Source organism: Mobula birostris, chromosome 9 (assembly GCF_030028105.1).
Source record: "Mobula birostris isolate sMobBir1 chromosome 9, sMobBir1.hap1, whole genome shotgun sequence".
NCBI classification, from domain to species: Eukaryota; Metazoa; Chordata; class Chondrichthyes; order Myliobatiformes; family Myliobatidae; genus Mobula; species Mobula birostris.
In genome coordinates this window covers 17,201,245-17,225,148 of record NC_092378.1, presented here as the reverse complement: position 1 = coordinate 17,225,148, position 23,904 = coordinate 17,201,245, and the positions used below count along the sequence as shown (strand labels likewise).

The 23,904-nt window shown below is 42.3% G+C and overlaps 1 protein-coding gene across 6 annotated transcripts in view; it reads left to right on the top strand.

Annotated features, from left to right (window-relative positions):
* Positions 1-23,904, top strand: part of cped1 (cadherin-like and PC-esterase domain containing 1) — a 279,536-nt gene that overhangs the window by 37,009 nt on the left and 218,623 nt on the right. The gene's annotated exons all lie outside the window — the stretch shown is intronic.

Sequence of the window (23,904 nt, the reverse complement as noted above, 5' to 3'; positions counted from 1 at the left end):
CATGGATCTGCGCCTGGAAAGTCTTCAGGGCGCAGGCCTGGGCAAGGTTGTATGGAAGACTGGCAGTTGCCCATGCTGCAAGTCTCCCCTCTCCACGACACCAATGTTGTCCAAGGGAAGGGCATTAGGGACCCATACAGCTTGGCACCAGTGTCGTCGCAGAGCAATGTGTGATTAAGTGCCTTGCTCAAGGACACAACAAGTTCCCTCAGCTGGGGCTCGAACTCACGACCTTCAGGTTGCTAGTCCAATGCCTTAACCACTTGGCTATGTGCCCAGTTACTAACCCTACAATCAGAGTAAGATATATAAAGTTCAATCGTTTAATTGCATACAGTGTACTATCTGTTATTTTGCGGTTCAGATTTGTAACCGGGCAACACATCATGCAGCATCCACACAAATACGATTTCTCAGTTTGGCTGGGCCAGAGGCTGTCTTACCCTAGACAAATGTATGCTGGCTGAACCTCAGGGTTACACATAGATGCTGCCTGGCCTGCTGAGTTCCTCCAGCATTTTGTGCAAGTTGCTCGGATTTCCAGCATCTGCAGATTTTCTCGTTATTTGTTAATAACAATATTTAATTTAATCATGAACCTTGTAATGAGCAGTGTGCCTGGATAACCCGGAGAGCTATGTCGGCTGGAGTCGGGGCCTTGTGGTAGGGTCACCCATGCCAAACAGGTCAAAGGGTAGAGGCTGGTCTGAGTTGGCCTCCAGTCCACCAGGTTCAGGGGTTCAGCTCAAGGCTAACAACCCTGATTGGTTTTAAAAAAGCAAGGAAGAATTCTCCTATATCTGTGCTCGACTGTGTGGACAGACAGAGACGAAGGACATTCATTGCCCCCTAAACGCCAGCGGCATAACAGGCACTTCCATGCCTGGATATGGACAAAATTGTTCTGCTTTGCCCTGACAATTATCACTAATTTTCACATGCAATTCATTCCTAATATAACAGAGCCATCAAATGTTACTGTTCCTCGACAACTTTTATAGGCTAAATCGTGCTGCTTTGTGGGGGAAAAAAAATTAGAAAATATTCGTGCCTTTGAAAAGTCTTAGCTCTACAGAAGTGTTTACCTTTGACTTTAATCATACCAAGCTGTGCTTTTGAGCATGGTTCATTGAGAAAGTTCCTTTGCATACAAAGTATTTGGTTCTTTCTGATGACCTTATAGCAAAGCATTTTCTTCTGCCATAAATGGTCATAACAGAGAGAGTTGTGTCTGGTTTCTATGCCAATGAAATTTGACTGTTTCCTTAACTGGTTTGTTATTCCTGTTTGTAAATGACAACCAGATGTTTTATGCTATACACTGATTTTCATGACAGTATATTTGGGCTCTCTCAGGGCCACTTAGAATCCTCCTCTATGAGAATAATTGACATTTTTCTTTGTTTTACCTTGATTAATTAGGTAGTAAATTTTATTAATGCAAGATTACTAATGAGCAAGGAATATTTTTGAAACCATTATAAGCTTAGGGCATATTTGCTGTTTTAAATGTAAAAAAAAACTAAAGGTTTATAGCTTGGATATCAGAAATTTCAGGGTAATGTAGAAAGCGTATGTTTAATTTGTAATGTGGGCCTCTGCATTTTGTTTAACAGCATTAAAACATGATGCAATTGGAGGTAATAATTAGTACTAATAATTCCAAGCCCCAGCAGGTTGCAACAGCAAAAAAAGGCAAACAGAAGTAGGATGAGGTATGTGACTTCTCAGTGCACAAAACTTCACTTTTAGCAGTCGTGACTAGTTAGTTACTGCCTGTTTTACCTCAGGCATTTAGGGCAGCATTTTACCAGTCTTGCTTTACTAAAAGAGCATTAAAAGCTTGTGGTGAGGCTCAATATCTTGATCACTCAAAAAAAAGAAATTGGTACCAAAATTTTGCATCATAAAATCTGCTACTGTATTGTAGTGGCTACAAGAAAAACAAACCAAAGCTGCTTAGAGACTGAGCGAAGCACTCAACACTGTATGAATCGCTTTTAAATAACTCTGTTCCAAGTCAATAAAAGCATGCTAGATCTCTTACTCAGAAACCAACAAGGAGAAACAATGTTAAAGCAATTTAAAAAAAACACTAACAAAACTAAATTAGCAATATAGCAACAAAATAAATTAGCAATTAGCATACAAATTAGCGGCCAACAAAATAATACCACTCCTGTCTCAACTAAACTAAGTAAGACAAAACATGAATGTGCTTCTATCACACTCTAACCCATGTGACAAATTACCATAGCCCATAATAAATGCACAACACAAAATACAATAATGACTGATAATAGGTACAAGGCTTCTACAAGTATTCCATGAATAATTGAGGAAGAATTACAATGGGTTAAGTTTTCTAGCAGATGAAAGATTTGTTAAGTGAGAGCTGCTTACTTTGATGATGTAAGATCAGGAATTGGATATGCAGAGTGTAGGTATATAGAGAGCAAAACTGTAACACAGAAGATGTATACATAGAAAAATAGAAAACCCTACAGCACAATACAGGCCCTTAGACCCACAAAGCTGTGCTGACAATGTCCTTACCATAGAAATTACCTAGGGTTACCCATAGCCCTCTATTTTTCTAAGCTCCATGTACCTGTCCAGGAGTGTCTTCAAAGACCGTATGGTATCCGCCTCCACCACCGTCACTGGCAGCCCATTCCACACACTCACCACTCTCTGTGTAGTTTTTTAAAAAAAGATAACAACAACTTACCCTGATATCCCCTCTGTACCTACTTCCAAGCACCTTAAGACTGTGCCCTCTCATGCTAGCCATTTCAGCCCTGGGAAAAAGCCTCTGATTATCCACATGATCAATGCCTCTCATCATCTTATACACCTCTATCAGGTCACCTCTCATCCTCCACTGCTCCAAGGAGAAAAGGCTAAGTTCACTCAACCTATTCTCATAAGGCACGCTCCCAAATACCGGCAATGTCCTTGTAAATCTCTTCTGCATGCTTTCTATGGTTTCCACGTCCTTCCTGTAGTGAGGCAACCAGAACTGAGCACAGTACTCCGTGGGATCTGACGAGGGTCCTATATAGCTGCAACATTACCTCTCTGCTCCTAAACTCAATCCCACGACTGATGAGGGCTAATGCGCCATATGCCTCCTTAACCACAGTCAACCTGTGCAGCAGCTTTGAGTGTCCTGTGGACTCAGACCCCAAGGTCCCTCAGATCTGCCAGACTGCCAAGCGTCTTACCATTAATACTACATTCTGCCATCATTTTTGTCCATAGAACCATAGAAACTACAGCACAGAAACAGGCCTTTTGGCCCTTCTTGGCTGTGCCGAACCATTTTCTGCCTAGTCCCACTGTCCTGCACACGGACCATATCCCTCTATACACCTCCCATCCATGTATCTGTCCATTTTATTCTTAAATGTTAAAAAAGAACCCGCATTTACCACCTCGTCTGGCAGCTCATTCCATACTCCCACCACTCCCTGTGTGAAGAAGCCCCCCCCTAATGTTCCCTTTAAACTTTCCCCCCCTCACCCTTAACCCATGTCCTCTGGTTTTTTTTCTCCCCTTGCCTTAATGGAGAAAGCCTGCTTGCATTCACTCTATCTATACCCATCATAATTTTATATACCTCTATCAAATCTCCCCTCATTCTTCTACACTCCAGGGAATAAAGTCCTAACCTATTCAACCTTTCTCTGTAACTGAGTTTCTCAAGTCCCGGCAACATCCTTGTAAACCTTCTCTGCACTCTTTCAACCTTATTTATATCCTTCCTGTAATTTGGTGACCAACACTGAGCACAATATTCCAGAATCAGCCTCACCAATGCCTTATACAACCTCATCATAACATTCCAGCTCTTATACTCAATACTTTGATTTATGAAGGCCAATGTACCAAAAGCTGTCTTTACGACCCTATCTACCTGTGACGCTACTCTTAGGGAATTTTGTATCTGTATTCCCAGATCCCTCTGTTCCACTGCACTCCTCAGTGCTTTACCATTAACCCTGTATGTTCTACCTTGGTTTGTCCTTCCAACATGCAATACCTCACACTTGTCTGTATTAAACTCCATCTGCCATTTTTCAGCCCATTTTTCCAGCTGGTCCAAGTCCCTCTGCAGGCTCTGAAAACCTTCCTCACTGTCTACTACACCTCCAATCTTTGTATCATCAGCAAATTTGCTGATCCAATTTACCGCATTATCATCCAAATCATTGATATAGATGACAAATAACAATGGACCCAGCACTGATCCCTGTGGCACACCACTAGTCACAGGCCTCTACTCAGAGAAGCAATTCTCTACTACCACTCTTTGGCTTCTTCCATTGAGCCAATGTCTAATCCAATTTACCACCTCTCCATGTATACCTAGCGACTGAATTTTCCTAACTAACCTCCCATGCGGGACCTTGTCAAAGGCCTTACTGAAGTCCATGTAGACAATATCCACTGCCTTCCCTTCATCCACTTTCCTGGTAACCTCCTTGAAAAACTCCAACAGATTGGTCAAACATGACCTACCACGCACAAAGCCATGTTGACTCTCCCTAATAAGCCCCTGTCTATCCAAATGCTTGTAGTTTCTGTCTCTTAGTACTCCCTCCAATAACTTACTTACTACTGACGTTAAACTTACTGGCCTATAATTTCCCGGATTACTTTTTGATCCTTTTTTAAAAAACGGAACAACATGAGCCACTCTTCAATCCTCCGGCACCTCACCTGTAGACAGCGACATTTTAAATATTTCTGCCAGGGCCCCTGCAATTTCAACACTAGTCTCCTTCAAGGTCCGAGGGAACACCCTGTCAGGTCCCGGGGATTTATCCACTTTAATTTTCCTCAAGACAGCAAGGACCTCCTCCTTTTCGATCTGTACAGTTTCCATGATCTCATTACTTGTTTCCCCTAATGCCATAGACTTCATGCCAGTTTCCTTAGTAAATACAGACGCAAAAAACCTATTTAAGATCTCCCCAATTTCCTTTGGTTCCGCACATAGCCGACCACTCTGATCTTCAAGAGGACCAATTTTATCCCTTACAATCCTTTTGCTCTTAATATACCTGTAAAAGCTCTTTGGATTATCCTTCACTTTGACTGCCAAGGCAACCTCATGTCTTCTTTTAGCCCTCCTGATTTCTTTCTTAAGTATTTTCTTGCACTACTTATACTCCTCAAGCACCTTATTTACTCCCTGCTTCCTATACATGTCATACAACTCCCTTTTCTTCTTTATCAGAGTTGCAATGTCCCTTGAGAACCAAGGTTCCTTATTCCTATTCACTTTGCCTTTAATCCTGACAGGAACATACAAATTCTACACTCTCCTTTGAAGGCTTCCCACCTACCGATCACATCCTTGCTAGAGAACAACCTGTCCCAATCCATGCTTTTTAGATCCTTTCTCATTTCTTTAAATTTGGCCTTCTTCCAGTTAAGAACCTCAACCCTAGGACCAGATCTATCCTTGTCCATGAGCAAGTTGAAACTAATGGTGTTATGATCACTGGAGCCAAAGTGCTCCCCTACACAGACTTCTGTCATTTGTCCTAACTCATTTCCTAACAGGAGTCCTAACATCTTGTCCTACCAAAATGAACCACCTCACACTTATCTGGGTTGAATTCCATCTGCCACTTCTCAGCCCAGTTTTGCATCCTATCAATGTCCTGCTGTATCATCTGACATCCCTCCACACTATCCACAACACCCTGAACCTTTTGCCTCAGAAAACTCACCAGGCATAAAAAGGCCAGCATTCTTATAATCTGCAGAAACCAGCAACTCAGATCCAGGTGAGGCAGCTGATGTTTGACCTGAGAAAAAATAATTGTAGAACTAAAGAAAGTCTTCCAGTGTAAGTATCTCTCTAGGTGAGATATGCCATAAATTGTCCCACAGAATGTACAACTCGAGTTTGTACCTCCATATCCTAAGCACTAGGGCATTGCTATGATCCCAGGAATGAAAGGATTAATGTATGAGGCGTGTTTGATGGCTCTGAGCCAGTACTTGCTGGAATTTAGAAGAATGATTGGGTTCTCATTGAAACCTATTGCATATTGACAGGCCTAGATAGAGTGGATGTGGAGAGGATGTTTCCCATAATGGCAGAATCTAGGACCAGAGGGCAGAGCCTGAGAATAGAAGGATGTCCCTTTAGAACAGAGTTGAGGAGGAATATGAGACACCATGTAGCATGCTGTAATAGTTTGGGGCATTCCAGAATTTGGAGTTTAATTATGGCGCCGTTCTGTAAGGAGTCTCTGTATGTCTTTTCCGTGGAATGCATGGGTTTTCTCCGGATCCTCTAGTTTCCTCCCACAGTCCAAAGACGTGATGGGTAGGTTAATTGTATAGAGGTGTTTGCCTTGGTTCTGTTGAAATGCTGAATTGAATTTGCCATTGTTTTATCTAGTTTGTGGACTTGGGAAAACAACATGAGTCAAACTGGAAGCAGTTACCTTGAAGTCAAGACCAAGAGAGAAATTAAACATGCGATATTGAAGGTCAGTTTGCTGGAAGAAATGAAAATATTTATAAAGCCACAGAGCAGGCTGTGACTATGTATGAAACTGAAGACAGCACAACTAATGTGCACACAACATGTTCTATTGCTCTCAGAGCACCTGCATCTGATACCTCATCAGCACACATTAGAATGGAGTCTGATTTAGCTGAGTTAAACGCAAGGCAACAAATATTGAGGAATAAACATACCTAGGAAGATAAAGTGGAACAGCTTCAAAGAAACCAAGAAGAACAGCGAAACAACTTCAGAGAAATTAGGAACAGCTCCGAAGAAAATAGGAGCAGAAGGAAAAGTAATTTTGGAGAGAAGTAGAGCAGCTTAAGTTGCAGGAAGAAATTGCAGCCAAGACGACTAAAGTTAAAGTGCAAGTGCTAAGGGCTTCAAATGCCATGGGTGCTAAGCGTGCTCCAGCAGAGCAGTTCTATAGAGAGTTCCTATGTTGCCATGGAACAGAGAAATTCCAGAATACTCAATGTCAGTGTGGATACATTTGAGGAACAAATGTCTATGAGCCACGAGTTCAGGGTATTCACTCAGCTTTTACTGAGGAGGTACAGTACTCTGAATCTATGTAATACCGATAGCACAAGGTGCTGCTGAGGACATTGATTTACAGTATGATGACTCATGTTTCAGATGCTGGAAGTCTAAATGCTGCACTGGAGGCCATAAAGACACTAAATGAAATAACAAGCATAGTGATACAATGACAATGCATTGCATCTCTGCCTAAAAGAGACATTCAAATCTTCAATGGCGATCCATTGCAGTATCATTCATTTATCAGAGCTTGCAAGAATAGCATTAAAGGCAAGACTGATAGTTATGGTGACTGTCTCTATTTTCTCGAACGATTCACTGGAGGGTTACCCTCGGGAGCTTGTTAAAGGTTGCCAGCGGGCCGGCCCGGAGCAAGGATGTTTAAAGGCCCGAGCTTTACTTCAGAAACATTTTGGTGATAAACACATGAGCGGTCTACGTAGAAAAGACTGGAAAGAAGGAGAAAGAAGCCAGAATAAGGAGGTGGAGCTAAGGGAGGGGAGGGGGGCAATGGTAGCGTAGGCAGTTAGCGTAACGCTATTACGGCTTGAGGCTTTAGAGTTCAATCTGAAGCTGTCTGTAACAAGAGCACGAGCATGTGGGTTTCCTCTGGGTGCTTTGGTCTACGTACTAGCTAATTGGTCATAGTAAATTGCCCTGTAATTAGGCAAAGGTTGAATAGGTGGGTTGCAAAAGAGTCTGTTTTGCAATGTATCCCTAAATTTAAAAATCAAAATGAACATGCAAGCTGGCATTGATGCATGATCCCAGCTTGGGGGGAAAGGTGAATGAGTGGGAGAGAAGGGATGAAGTAAGAAGATGGAGAGGAGAAGGAATGAGAGGGAAACCAGGATGGGGAATTGAAAAAGATTGAAATAGGGAGGGGGAATAATTACCTGAAGTTGGAGGGGATATGAGGGGTAGGTTTTTTTACTCAGTGTGGTGGATGCCTGGAATGCGTTGCCTGGTATGGTGGTAGAGGCAATCACATTAGAGGCTTTTAAGGGACGTTTGGATAGGCACATGGAGGAAGATGGAGGGATATGTAGGTAGGAGGGATTAGTGTTTGGGTGTTTTTAATTTGCTTTTTTAGCTGGTTCAGCACAACTTTTTGGGCCGAGTGGCCTGTCCTGTGCTGTTCTATGTTCTAAAAGGCTCTTTCTTGGCCACATATCAAATCAGAAGTCATGAAAGCTCTTCAAGATTAGTTTTCTTCTTAGAGGCTGTTGCAGTGCTATGGAAGACATACGCGAGTTGGACATGCCTATTAATGAGGATTGTTGTGAATAAATTGCCCAAGAAAATTTGGGAAAGATGGAGATTGGTGGTCTATAAGGCACAAGAAAGGCATGACCATAAGGTTACTTTCACTGGCATTGTTGATTTTATTAAAAGGCAAGCAAAAGATTGCTACTCACCCAGTGTTTGTGGGGGGGGGGGGTGGAAATGCACTGCTACATTACATACATTAAGGTGTGAACAAAACTGGATCACAAATTCATTCTCAAGCTGAAGTCAGCAGCTTTGCCACTATTGTGGTAAGTGTGGAGAGTGAAGCTAAAACTGAGCCTGGAACTGATGAAAAGGGAGCAGATTCGAAAGAAGCAGTGAACGAAACAAAAACAGCAGTGAGTACCGCCTTGGTATCTGATGGACTTACGGGGTCTGGTGATCATGATTGTAAACTTCCTATAATTCTAGTTCAGGTGAAGTCTAAGAAGAGAAACAAGGCAGTAGTTATTTATGCTTTCCTAGGTCAAGGAAGTACAGCAGTGTCCTGCACAGTGAACAAGCTCAACCTGACAGGAAACGGAACACGCATTCTCTTATGCAAAATGGGTCAAAAGGAGGTTGTGCATAGCTACAACATTTCAGGATGGAATGTGGCTGGCTTAGAAAGGGAAAACATAGAACATAGAATAGTACAGCACAGTACAGGCCCTTTGGCCCACAATGTTGTGCCGACCCTCAAACCCTGCCTCCCATATAAGCCCCCCACCTTAAATTCCTCCATTACTATTGTGAACTGCCTAGTATTGATATTCAGGAAAGCATGCCTGTCCACAAAGGGAGCATTCTTCGTCAGAGAGATGTGCAGGAATGGTCTCACCTGAAGCATTTCATTTGCTGGAAATTGAGCTGCTAATAGAGGTGAATGCACCCTTGGGTATTGAAGACATTGCAAGTGATTGGTAGTGTTAATGATAGACCCTATGCAATCAGAAAAATGTTGGATCGGACTGTTAATGGACCATTGAAAGGAGATCGTAGTGGAGAAGAGACTACGCTCAGCCAGAGCAGATAGTTTTGTGCTTGGATGAGCTTTGACGGCAACAATTCAAGTCACATTTTCCTGAATGCAGTCAAGAAGGATGATTTGGCTTGTCAGGAGAATATCACAATCCAGGCCAGTCTTTCTTACCAAAAGAGAACATTTGTGTAAATGTTGAGATCTCATGTCTCCTGTGTCTTGATAGCATGTGGTTGTAATTATTCTAGTATAATAATTAGGGGACTGGAATGTGGGAGTCATCTATCTGCTTCTATCTGCATTCTATTCTGTGTTGCACATTTGCTGTGTTTATTGTAACTAATCACATGAGTGGGGCCATAGTAAAAGCAAAGGGAATAAGTTACATATTTGTGCTTCGTTCGTAGCAGTTTGGGGCTAGGGGCAGATCGTTTGCTGACTGCTCAATTACGCTTGGGTATGCTGAGGTTTCATCGCTTTGAATGTTTGCTAATTGATAATAAAGGTTCAAATACATATCTTCAACTTTTGGAGCAATCATTATTGGAGTAAGGATGCATCATGCAAGTACAACACATCCATGGGGTCGCCAGAAGTGTCAATTGTTCTGGTTTTGTTTTTGTTTGGCTGCTACAGGATCTTTAGATGAACAAGTCACTCGAATCGTGTTTCATGAAGGAATCAGTAGACTATTGGCTGTACATTATGCTTGGCTGTGCAATAGACAGACACTTCGTGTACAAGCTGTGTGTAAACCTCAAAGAATTGGAATCAGATTTCTTATGTATGATGTGAAATCTATCTATCAGTACAGTGCAGACAAAATTCTATAACTTACAAAAACAAATAATTAGCACAAAATATGGGTTCATGAACCATTCAGAAATCTAATGGTGGGCATGGGTGAAAAAGCTGTTTCTAAAAAGTTGAGTGTGGGTCTTCAGGTTCCTGTACCACCTCCCTGATGGAAACAAGAAGAGGTCATGTCCTGGATGGAGAGGGTCTGTAATGATGGATGCCACCTTCCTGAGGATCCACCTTTTGTGTTGGTGAGGGTCCTTGATGTGAAGGGTTGAGCTCCTGATGAAGATGGCCACATCTATAACCTTCCACAGCCTCTTGTGATCCTTTGATTTGGAGACTTCATACCAGGTTGTGATGCAGCCAGTCAGAATTCACTCAACCATGCATCTATAGCAATTTGCAAGATCCTCTGGTGACATACTAAATCTCCTCACTCCTAATGATGTAGAGCTGCTGGCATGCCTTCTTAGTGATTGAATCAATATGTTGTACTAAGGATAGACCCTCGGAGATGCTGGCACCAAGGAACTTGACGCTGTTCATCCTTTGCACAGCTGAAGCATCAAGGAGGACTGGTGTGTTTTCTCTCATCTTCCCCTTCCTGAGGCCCTCAAACAGCTCCTTGGTCTTGCTGATGTGCAGTGCAGGGCCCGATGGAATGGAGGGCAACAAAACATTGGTCTGAGGGTCAATTCGAACTTAATGACCCATTCTCTGAAATAAAACGGGAGAGGTAGGAAACGTTGTTTCTGCTCCTCTTGCCTTCATCAGTCATGGCATTGAAAAAGTTGGTAGGATATGGTGCAGTTGTTTCAAACTTTGGTTAGGCCACATTTGGAATTATGTGCAGTCCTGGCTGCCATGCTATCGGAATGGTATGGAGATTTTGGCAAGGTTCATCAGGATATTTCCTGGTTTGGAGAGTATTAGTGATAATGAGAGGTTAGACAAGTTCTTTTCTCTGGAGCATTAGGGAATGTGGGGTGACTTGATAGAAGTACCTACCATCCTAAGACCTAGATAGGGTACATAGTCTTTTTCTCCCCCACAGTGGAAGCATCAGATACTAAATGCATAGTTTTCAGGTGAGAAAGGGAATGCTCAAAAGAGAATTACAACAGTTCCAGGTGCCTGGAAAAGATTTGGAGAGGAGGAGGTGGAAGTAGATATAATAGCAATGTTTAAGAGGCATTTAGACAAACACAAACATTGCATGGAATACAGCAGGGATTCCCAACCTTTGTTATGCCATGGACCAATACTATTAAGCAAGGGTCTGTGAACCCCAGGTTTGGACCCCATGGAATAGAAGGGAAAGAACCAGCTGCAGGCAGATGTGATCAGTTAACTTGGCATTATGGTCGGCGCACACATGGTGGGCCAAGCTCCTTGTTCCTGTTGGCTCTCATTGCTCAGGTTAATTACTATTCTTACTGTATCTCTGGGACACTCTGCTCCCGTGCTGGCTTTGCTGGACAACAGAAATCCACGTAACCCTGATTCTAATTTTCAGCAGATATTCTGCATTGACTATTAGCTGTACAGCTGAATTTGTTTGTGGGCACAGCAGTGTTCAATTATAGGCTACCCTGGGGGACCTAATCAGTAGTAATTGAAAGAAGTTGACTATTTGATGAGAAATGAATGACAGATGCCATGTTTAAAAGCATCCTGATGATCGGGGCCTTTTAACTTGCTGAGTGTTTTGGACTATGGGGGCTGATTCTTTGAAGAAGAAATGGAGTTGCACATTATCCCACAATGTCTTGTAAATCATTCTATGGCCAGAGCATCTCTGCTAGCAGCTTTGGAGCTCAGCAGTCATGTTCATGATCTGTACAGCTTTCGCTTTCTGTGCTCCTCTCAGGGGCAAAGCTATGTGCTCCAGTTCGCACCTGCATGTAGCCAGTTACTGAAGCCAAATGGACTTTGTGGTTCCAAATGAAACCACTGATTTCTGTCTGTTTCAACCTTGGTCATTCACGGAGTCCTGTATCTGTCTGGGCAATGTCAAACTCAGGCATGTTGTCTGGTGTGATGTCAGTACTCAGGCAGCAGATCCCGCCCCCCCCCCCCACCCCACGCTGAGGTTCACCTACTCATTCTGCCTGAGTCTTGCTCTGTCCTACTGCACCTATCAACTTCGGCAGGAGATCAGCTGAAGACTTCTATGCCTTGGTGATTCTTCTACCTACAAGAAATGTATCAATAAAATTGAAAGAGTGCAGAGAATTGCCAGGACTTGAGGACCTGAGTTAGAGGGAAAGGTTGAATAGGTTAGGCCTTAATTCCCTGGAGTGTAGGAGAATGACGGGAGATTTGATAGAGGTATACAAATCTATAATTGGTATACATAGGGTAAATGCAAGCAAGCTTGTTCCAGTAAGGTTGGGTGAGACTAGAACTACAGGTAATAGTTTAGGGTGAAATGTGAAATATTTAAGGGGAACCTAAGGGGGGGACTTATCTCAGAGGGTGATGATGGGGTGGAACGAGCTGCCAGTGGAAATGGTGGATGCAGGTTTGATTGCAACGTTTTAAGAAAAGTTCAGACAAGTACATAGATGTGAGAAGTATGAAGTGTGCCTGCGTTGACTGCCGGTTGCAGAGGGAGGCATAAAGGCCTAAGCTTAGAAGCTTGTTGATTAGTACTGAGGGAGATGATGGTGTTGAATGCCGAGCTGTAATCGATTAAAAAGCAGTTTGACGTGTATTGCTGTTGTCCAGATTTTCTAAAGCTGAGTGGAGAGGCAGTGCGATTGCGTCCACTGTAGCTCTATTGTGGTGATAGGCAAAGTGCATTGGGTTCAGATCCTTGCTTGGGTAGGAGTTTGTTCTAGCCATGAACAACCTCCCACAGAACTTCATCACAGTAAATGGGAGTGCCACTGGGCGATAGTCGTTGGGATAGCTCACCCTGCTCTTCTTGGGTAACGGTATCAACTGGAGGTCACTGTTTCAAAGTCATGAGTCTTTGAACCTCAAAGTGTCACAGGTGAGGTCCTTAAATATTTTTAAACCAGAAATAAATAGATTTGTGATAAACAAGGGGATTAAAGATTTCTGGGTGTAACCAAAATTGCAGAGTAAAGGTTACAGTCAGATCAGTGATGATTGTATTAAAAAGCAGAGCAGGCATGAGAGGTTGAATGACGTCCTACTCCAAGTTTGTATGTATCTGCTGTAATAATTCTTAATTGTCATTGAACAATGGATTTAAAAACTAGGAAAAGATGGTGTCTCAAGCTTGGTTAGGATTTGATGCTCTGCTGCAGACTTTCCGCCTATTAAAGGCAGGTCAGGACATTCCTGGGATGTGGGTTGGTGGGATCAGCCTTCACATCTGAAGCAGGTCAAAGGGATGGTGATTTTAGGCAGCGCACTGTGCCTGATCAGATCCAATCTATTAAACAACAACTTTAATCCAAACTAATTAACGGAAGGTAGTAATCCAATCTAATTGATGGAAATTAGATTGGTGGGCAATTAAAGTAATATTAATTAAAATTGCTTGGATCAGTGCCATTAATGATGTTTACACAGATTTCTGCATGCACGGTCAGAGCTACACTTGCAAAGGCAGCAGCGTTCCTCACTCGGAACTGCGAGTCGATTTTGAACTTGCATTCATTCCTTCTAACTCCAGTATGAGTATCATACTGGGCTGAAGTGACAAAAGGCACTTCTGTTTTGAGGACAAGTTGGAGTACTCAAAGCCCTCAAGCTAAGCCGAAGTCTCAACTGCCAAGACTTTCCTGTTTCCTCTCCCAAGATGCCCCAAGGGACACCTGATTCTTTTTTTCTCTCGAGTCACTTTCCCACCTTCCTGAGCAATCCAGCAATCACACCACCTTTGACGCTGTTCATAAAATCCATGCCATATATTTTGGAGGTGCAAAGCAACTGCAATCTCTTCTTCCACATTCACTTCAGTCTGTACTTACCAACACGTATTTCTTGTTTTATTTGAACGTGCTCCACTTTGAGTGCAAGGTGTCCCGACCAGTATTTCAGCAATGAATTATTGAATGTGGAGTCTCTGTATTTTAAATTCAATATATTTGAATAGTTTTTAAGGTAACAAGCACTTTGTTTATCTAGGGAGTTCTCATCCATGATCCTGACTGCAGTTTACATGCCACCAGCAGCCGATATAATCGACACTTGTGATACAACGTGATGCTGTCTCCAAACAAGAAGCAGTCCATCCAAATGCATTTCAAATCATAGTGTGAGACTCCAACCAGGCTCTTGTTTGGGGGGAAAAATGCCCTGCACAACTTTTTTATTTCTGTTGTCTTATACTATTTATTTTAACTTAAATACTTAATAGACACTATATATATATATATATATATATATATATATATATATAGAGAGAGAGAGAGAGAGAGCTATATGTATGTGTATGTATATGTGTGTGTGTATATCTATATATATTTAATGTAACAGTATTTTATCTACATTTATCATGTATTTCATTGTACTGCTGCCATAAGTTAACAAATTTCACGACACGTTGCTGGTGATATTAAGACCAGAAGACAAAGGAGCAAAAAGTCGGCCATTTGGCCCATCGAGTCTGCTCCGCCATTTTATCACGAGCTGATCCATTCTCCCATTTAGTCCCACTCCCCCGCCTTCTCACCATAACCTTTGATGCCCTGGCTACTCAGATACCTATCAATCTCTGCCTTAAATACGCCTAATGACTTGGCCTCCACTGCTGCCCGTGGCAACAAATTCCATAGATTCACCACCCTCTGACTAAAAAAATTTCTTCGCATTTCTGTTCTGAAAGGGAGCCCTTCAATCCTTAAGTCATACTCTCTCGTACTAGACTCCCCCATCATGGGAAACAACTTTGCCACATCCACTCTGTCCATGCCTTTCAACATTCAAAATGTTTCTATGAGGTCTCCCCTCATTCTTCTAAACTCCAAGGAATACAGTCCAACAGCAGACAAACATTCCTCATATGTTAACCCTCTCATTCCCGGAATCATTCTAGTGAATCTTCTCTGTACCCTCTCCAATGACAACACATTCTTTCTTAAATAAGGAGACCAAAACTGCCCACAGTACTCCAAGTGAGGTCTCACCAGCACCTTGTAGAGCCTGAACATCACATCCCTGCTCCTATACTCTATTCCTCTAGAAATGAATGCCAACATTGCATTCGCCACCTTCACCACCGACTCAACCTGGAGGTTAACCTTAAGGGTATCCTGTACGAGGACTCCCAAGTCCCGTTGCATCTCAGAACTTTGGATTCCCTCCCTATTTAAATAATAGTCTGCCTGTTTATTTCTTCTGCCAAAGTGCATAACCATACACTTTCCAACATTGTATTTCATTTGCCACTTCTTTGCCTATTCTTCCAATCTATCCAAGTCTCTCTGCAGAGTCTCCGTTTCCTCAGCACTACCGGCCCCTCCACCTATCTTCGTATCGTCAGCAAACTTAGCCACAAAGCCATCTATTCCATAATCCAAATCGTTGATGTACAATGTAAAAAGAAGCGGCCCCAATATGGACCCCTGTGGAACACCACTGGTAACCGGCAGCCAACCAGAATAGGATCCCTTTATTCCCGCTCTCTGTTTCCTGCCAATCAGCCAATGCTCTATCCACATATGTAACTTTCCCGTAATTCCATGGGCTCTTATCTTGTTAAGTAGCCTCATGTGTGGCACCTTGTCAAAGGCCTTCTGAAAATCCAAATATACAACATCCACTGCATCTCCCTTGTCTAGCCTACTTGTAATTTCCTCAAAAAATTGTAATAGGTTTGTCAGGCAGGATTTTCCTTTAAGGAATCCATGCTGAGTTCTGCCTATCTGATTAAATCTGATTCTGACAATTATCATCAGCATATAATCTGTAGCACCAGAGATCCTAACATAGTGGATCACTGTAACACCAGCATAAGGAGTGCCTATCGTTCCATGTCCAGACCACATTTTGGTAAATCTGATCACTTGGCTGACTTCTACCTGTGTACAGGCAGAGGCTAAAGAGCAAAGGTCCAGAAACTAGGGCAACAAAGAAGTGGTTGCAGGAGGCAGAGAAGTGTCAATAGGATTACTTTGACATGTTCAAGAACTCATTTGAGAGTCTGGCTGAATACACCAGGGTTGTAACAGACTTTATTAAAGCAGCTGTATGAGGGGCGATTGATAAGTTTGTGGCCTAAGGTAGGAGGAGTCAATTTTAGAAAACCTAGCACATTTATTTTTCCTGCATTTACACACTTAGTCCAGCAGTTGTGGAGCATACGGATCCCTTCTTTGTAGAAATCGGCGTCTTGGACCTCCAGAAGTGGTCCACAGCAGGGGTGATTCATAAGATCGTGGCCGAAGGTAGAATGAGATGAGTTATTAACTTCAAACTTTCTGCGTAATCACTCAGAGTTGAACTGCACGTACATGTAACAAGAGCTGTATAACTCATCTCTTTCTACCTGAGGCCACAAACTTATCAATCACCCCTGCTGTGGACCACCTGGAGGTCGAAGATGCTCTCGTTACATGCACGTATAGTTCAGAAGGGATCCGTATGCTCCACGACCGCTGGACTAACTGTGTACATGTAGGAGGGGACTATGTTGAAAAATAAATGTGCTAGGTTTTCTAAAATTGACTCCTCCTACCTTAGGCCACGAACTTATCAATCATCCCTCGTAGATGAGTGTGTCCCTACAAAATCATTCAGTCTTCCCCAGTCAGAAGCCCTGGATGAACCAAGAGATCCAAAATCTCCTGAGAGCCAGATCAGAGGCAATGTAAGTGTGAAGATCACGAAAGCTGCAAGAGGTCCAGGTACGATCTCCAGAAAGCCATCTTATGGGCGAAGTGGTGATTCCAGACCAAACTTGAATCGACGAAGGATACTGGACATTTGTGGCAGGGCTTGAATGCTACCACTCCATATAAAGTTAAATCAAGCAAATAAGAAGCAGTAAGATTTTGCTTCCAGATGAGCTCAATGCTCACTTTGACCAACAGAACATGAGGAAACACCACTAACTCCTACAGCCCCTGAAGATCGTATGATTTCAGTCTCTGATGCCGATATGTGAGCAGCCTTCTGGAGTGTGAACCCACGAAAAATATTCAGCCCAGATGGGATATCTGGTCAAGTACTGAAGGCCTGTGCAGATCAACTGTCTGGCATGTTCACTGAGATCTTTAACTTCTCACTTCAGCTATGAGTGGTACCCACTTGCGTCAAGCAGTCATCAATTATACCAGTGCCCTGTAATGACCTGTCTCTATGATTGTCATCCAGTAGCACTTGTATCCACAGAGATGAAGCCTCTTGAGAGGTTGTTGATGGGACATGTCAACTCCTGCCTCAGAAGTGACTTGGATCTGCTCCAATTTGCCTGACGGAGCAGCAGGTCCACACCAGATACCATCACATTGGCTCTTCACTCAACCCTTGAACATCTGGAGGTAAAGGTGCATAAATCAGAATGTTCCTTTTCGACTACATCTCAGCATTTAGTAAGATCATCCTCTCAAGACAAATCAATAAACTTCAAGACCTTTGCCTCAATACTTCCTTATCCAATCGGATCCTGGATTTCCTCGCTTACAGAGACCAGTCAGTTCAGATTGGCAACAATATCTCCTCCATGATCTCCTTCAGCACAGGTGCACCACAAGGCTGTGTGCTGAGCCCCTGCTCTACTCATTTTGCACTTGTGACTGTGAGGCTAAGCATAGCTCCAATGCCATATTCAAATTTGCTGATGATGCCACTGCTACAGGCAGAATCAAAGGTGGTAATGAATCAGCATAGAGGAGGGAGATTGGAAATCTGGCTGAGTGGTGCCACAACAACAACTTCTCACTCAATGTCAGCAAGACCAAGGAGCTGGTTATTGGCTTCAGGAGAAGGAAACCAGAGGTCCATGAGTCTGTTCTCAGCAGATGATCAGAGATGGAGAGGGTCAGCAACTTTAAATTCCTAGATGTTATTATTTCGAGGATCTGTCCTTGGCCTGGCTCATGAGTGCAATTATGAAGAAAATATGGCAGTGCTTCAAATTTCTTAGGAAAATTCAACATGATATTTAAAAATTTGACAAACTTTATAGATATATATTAACTGGCTGGATCACGGCCTGGTATAGGAACACCAATGCTCTAGAATGGAAAATTCTACAAAAAGTAATGGATATAGCCCAGTCTGTCACAGGTAAAGCCCTCCCAACCAGTGAGCACATTTACATGAAATGCTGTCACAGGAAAGCAGCATTCATCATTAGGGACCCCCAATACCTTGGACATGCTTTCTTCTTGCTGCTGCCATCAGGAAGAAGGCACGGGAGCCTCAGGACTTTCATCAACAGGTTCAGGAACAGTTACTACCCCTCAACCATTAGGCTCTTGAATCAAAGGAGAAAACTTCATTCAATTTCACTTGCCCCAACATTGAAATGTTCCCATAGCATATGGCTCACTTTCAAGGACTCTTCATCTCATGTTCTTGATATTTATTGTTTATTTATTTATTATTGCTTCTTTTTATATTTGTACAGTTTGGTGTCTTCTGCACTTTGTCTGAATGTCCTCATTGGGTGGTCTTTCAATGATTCTGTTATGGTTGTTATTCTGTAGATTTATTGAATATGCCCACAAGAAAATTGATCTCAGTTGTATTTGTTACTATATATGTATTTTGATAATATATTTACTTTGATCTTCCATGTCAAATATATGGCATGAGTCCAAGACCTGTTACATCATCAGTTGGAAAATTTAGTTATCTGCTTTTTTAGAGAAAATTATACCTCCTGAAACAAAAGAAAATACAAGTGATTTTCTTTTTGAACTAAATGTCAAGAACAATCATAACATTTAATAAATGATATTTGACTGGATGTAATCTTCAGCGTGACCTTGCAACAGGAGTGTGTTGCTATTTTCTATTCTGCAAAGGATTGTTTGGAATGCTGTCCGAGCTGGCAGTGTGGTTGAATGCTTGGCTATTTATGGTGCTCCCATCTTCAGCTTTTATTTACGTTAAGTCACTTAAGGTAATGCAGTTAAAAATACAACCCTACTTATTACTACACTTAACCACACAGTAGACAAATTCATAGGAACTAAACTTTTTTCAATTTTAATCTTTGTTTCTCAGTTTCTACCCATTGTCAAAGTCCCTGATAAACCTTTCCCCATGGATAGTGACATACAATTGACTATTGCTTTTTGGAAGCTTGATCATGGTGAGAACTAACTCCTGCTGAGCAAGGAGCTGAACCATTGCAATTTGCCTATAGGAACAACAGCTCTACAGGTGCAATCTCACAGGCTGTCCATTCAGCTTTACCTGGACAACAGCAATACATGTCAAACTACTGTTTATTGATCACAGCTCCACATTCAGAAACTTCACCTCCTCAGTAGTAATCAGCAAGCTTCTAAATTTAGACCTCAAAACTTCCCTCTGCAACCAGTGATCAACACACACACACTTCAAGGATGCATGTTTAACCTACTGCTCTATTCTCTCTACAGCCATAACTGTGTGGCTCGACACAGCTCAAATAACGCCACTGTTGGCAGAATCTCAGACGGTGACAAGGAGGTGTACATGAGTGAGGTAGATTGTCTGTCTGAGTGGTGTTGCAACAATAACATTACCCTCAGCCTTAGCAATACCAAAGAATTGACTGTGGACTTCAGGAAGATGAAGTTGAGGGAACACCCACCAGTCCTCATTGAGGGATCAGTTGTGCAAAGGGTGAACAGATTCAAGTTCCTGGGTGTCAATATCTCTGAGGATCTATCCTGGACCCAACACATTGATGCTATCACGAAGTATGCACACCATTGGCTATACTTGACGGGATCAAAGATGTTACCAAGGGTTCCAATGAATTTCCAGAGATGTTTCATGGAGAGCTCTCTCCCTGGTTGCACCACTGCCTGGCATGGAAGCACTAATACACAAAATCAAGAGGCTGCAGAGGGTTCACACTCAGCCACCTCTATCACAAGCACAAACCTTTCCACCATCAAGATATTTTCAAGACGATGGCAGCTATTATTTTGAGCCCTCGTCATATTCTTCTCATTGTACCATCAGGAGGAGGTACAGGAGTCTGAAGATACACACTCTCAACATTTTTGGAACAAGTTCTTCCCCTCTACCATCAGATTTCTGAACGTCCATGAACCCAACACTACCTCACTATCCTTCATTTTGCACTATTTACTTTTTAATAACTTATTAATTTTATTTTTTGTTTTAAGCAACAAATGCACATTAAGTGACAATAAACCTGATTCTGGTTCGCCTGTCTTTAAATTAGAGTTCTGTTTGGGATGTCTTGGCTGCTAATGGGCTCCCTAGAATTGTGTCTCCATTCGGGGAGCTTCTGGAGGTCTTTTGTCATTGAACGGATTTTACGTTTTCTAGTCTCTAATTATTACTGGTTCCTGTTTGGGAGGTGGTGGTATAATTGATGTGTGGACAGAGCTAGATGGTACATGTCAGTTTCAAAAGTTCTGTGATAATTTGGTTGTACAGTATATCCACAAAATATGAATGCACTGTTACTGCTCCTATAGTCTGACATATTCACTCCCACCCTCTGCACTAAGTAAACAATGGTTAACCTATGCACACTGTAATAACTGATCCTCACTAATCTGGGCCTCAAATTTTAGGTCCTTTATTTTGGCTGTAGTTTTTATAAGCTATTGAAGAAGATTATGATCCCCAAGACAAACTCCAAAATATACTTTGAAGCCTTTATTCCCACAGTTAATTACCAAAGCATGGGGACATAATAGTTGCCCAAATGAAATCCAACAAAGGTTTGAATGAAATTGCCATGCTACAAATAGTTATCGTATATTTTGGGTTTTCTTCAAGAAATTCAATGGATATTGTCTGGTGGTGCACAAGTTCAGTTAACATTTAGTGAGGTGTTGCTGATGGAAGTGTATATATACTTATAAATGTAATGATTCCAAGACAGAACCTAGGAGAGCTTTATTATTCAGAAATCAAAGTTTAATCAGCTCCAGCAACGCACATCAAAGTTGCTGGTGAATTCAGCAGGCCAGGCAGCATCTCTAGGAAGAGGTACAGTCGACGTTTTAGGCCGAGACCCTTCGTCAGGACTAACTGAAGGAAGAGTTAGTAAGAGATTTGAGAGGGGGAGGGGGAGATCCAAAATGATAGGAGAAGACAGGAGGGGGAGGGATGGAGCCAAGAGCTGGACAGGTGATTGGCAAATGGGATATGAGAGGATCATGAGACAAGAGGTCCGGGGAGAAAGACAAGGGCCGGACCTCCTGTCCCATGTCCCTCCCCTTCCCACTTTCAAATCTCTTACTAACTCTTCCTTCAGTTAGTCCTGACGAAGGGTCTCGGCCTGAAACGTCGACTGTACCTCTTCCTGAAGATGCTGCCTGGCCTGCTGCGTTCACCAGCAACTTTGGTGTGTGTTGCTTGAATTTCCAGCATCTGAAGAATTCCTGTTGTTAACCTACTCTAGAAACCGCCTAGAATTACCCTACCCTATAGTCCTCCATTTTTCTAAGATCCATGTACCTTTCTAAGAGTCTATTAAAAGACCCTATTGAATCCACCTCTACCACCTTCACTGGCAGTGCATTCCATGTACCCACCACTCTCTGTGAAAAACTTACTCCTGACATCTCCTCTGTACCTACTTCCAAGCACCTTAAATCTGTGCCCTCTCGGGTTAGCCATCTCAGCCCTGGAAAAAAGCCTCTGGCTATCCACACAATCAATGCCTCTCATCATCTTGTACACCACTATCAGGTCACCTCTCATCCTCTGTCGCTCCAAGAAGAAAGGGCCGAGTTCACTCAACCTATTCTCATAAGGTATGCTCTCCAATTCAGGCAATATTCTTGTAAATCTCCTCTGCACTCTCTGTATAGTATCCACATCCTTCCTGTAATGAGGTGACCAGAACTGAACAGAGTACACAATGTGGGGTCTTACTAATGTCTTTATAGCTGTAACATTACCTTACAGTTCTTGAACTCAATCCCATAGTAGATGAAGGCCAACACACCATACGCCACCTTAACAACAGTCAACCTGCACAGCAGCTTTGAGTGTCCTATGGACACGAACCCCAAGATCTTGCTGATCCTCCACATTGCCAAGTGTCTTACCATTAATATTATTACTACTAATGAAATGAACCACTTCACACTTATCTGGGTTGAACTCCATCTGTCAATTCTCAGCCCAGTTCTGCATCCTATCAATGTCGCGTTGTAACTTCCGTCACCCTCCAGATTATCCACAACACCCCCAACTTTTGTGCCATCAGCAAACTTACTAACCCACCCTTCTACTTCCTCATCCAGGTTATCTATAAAAATCACAAAGAGGAGGGGTTCCAGAACAGATCCCTGCAGAACACCACTGGTCACCGTCCTTCATGCAGAATATGAATCATCCACAACTGTCCTTTGCCTTCTGTGGTCAAGCCAATTCTGGATCCACAAAGCAAGGACGCCTTTGATCCCATGTCTCCTTACTTTCTGAATGAGCCTTACATAGGGAACCTTATCAAATGCCTTTCTGAAATCCATATACACTATATCCACTGCTCTACCTTCAATGTGTTTTGTTACATACTCAAAGAATTCAGTCAGGCTCGTAAGGCATGATATGCCCTTGACAAAGATGTGCTGACTGTCCCAGAAGTCTAGCTGTTCGCTTAGAATAGGTCGGGAGCTTCAGGCGGTCTCATCTGAATTTCATTATAATTGAATTGTATAACTCAGCTGTTGTCCAAGTGATTCACAGATGATCTCATATTACTGCCTTGCTTATGACATATATTCAGGTTATAAGCACTTGCTGGTTTTTGGGAAGGAAATATTGCAGAGCCAATTTCTGACATCCGTACATGGAGTTAAAATGCAATAATTGAAAAAAAAAATTCAGTTGCCCTAGTCTTTCAGAAGTTTTGTTCTCACTATATCCTGCAGAGTCACTGACCATTCTGAAACATGACATACTTGAAGTTGGAATGGTAGGCCATAAGAAACAATTAACATTGCAGGAATAGTTAAGGCTTTTGATTAAGATGTAAGTGAATCCTTCAGCAGTTTGATGTCTTAATTACTGTCAAATGATCCCTCTAGCACTATTTTGTTTTAATATGGCATTCCATTTCTTTGCATTATAATTACATTATAAAAATTATTAAGTTATGGGTATTATAAAAAAAAATCTATAATTAAGTTTCATTGTCCCCTTTGCCTCCCATTTAATCAATTTTTCAATGTTATTACATTTTGAACATGTGGTGGTACAGCATTCTCCCAGCTGCTGTGATCCAGGTTTGATTCTGACCTCCAGTGCTGAGTTTGCAAATTCTTCCCGTGGTGCACGGGTGTCTCCTGGGTGCTCCAGTTTCCTCATGCATCCCAAAGATGTACTGGTTTGAAGCTTACTAGGGCCACTGTAAAATTATCCAAGTATAGATACTGGTGGGAGCACAGGTTCCAGGGGGATAAGATTGCTCTATAAACCAGTTTGGTCAGAATACCCTTCTCTGTCATGAGAAAGCATTATATGTCACTGAATTGTATTCCAACTGACATAGAGTCACAAAGCTACAGCACGTAGACAGGCCCCCTGGCTCACCAAGTCATAGGGTCAGAGAACATCAATTCAAGTCCTTACTAACTACCATTATTTATACTAATCCCACCCTCACCCATTTTATTCTCCCCATGTTCTTCCTAACTCTTTA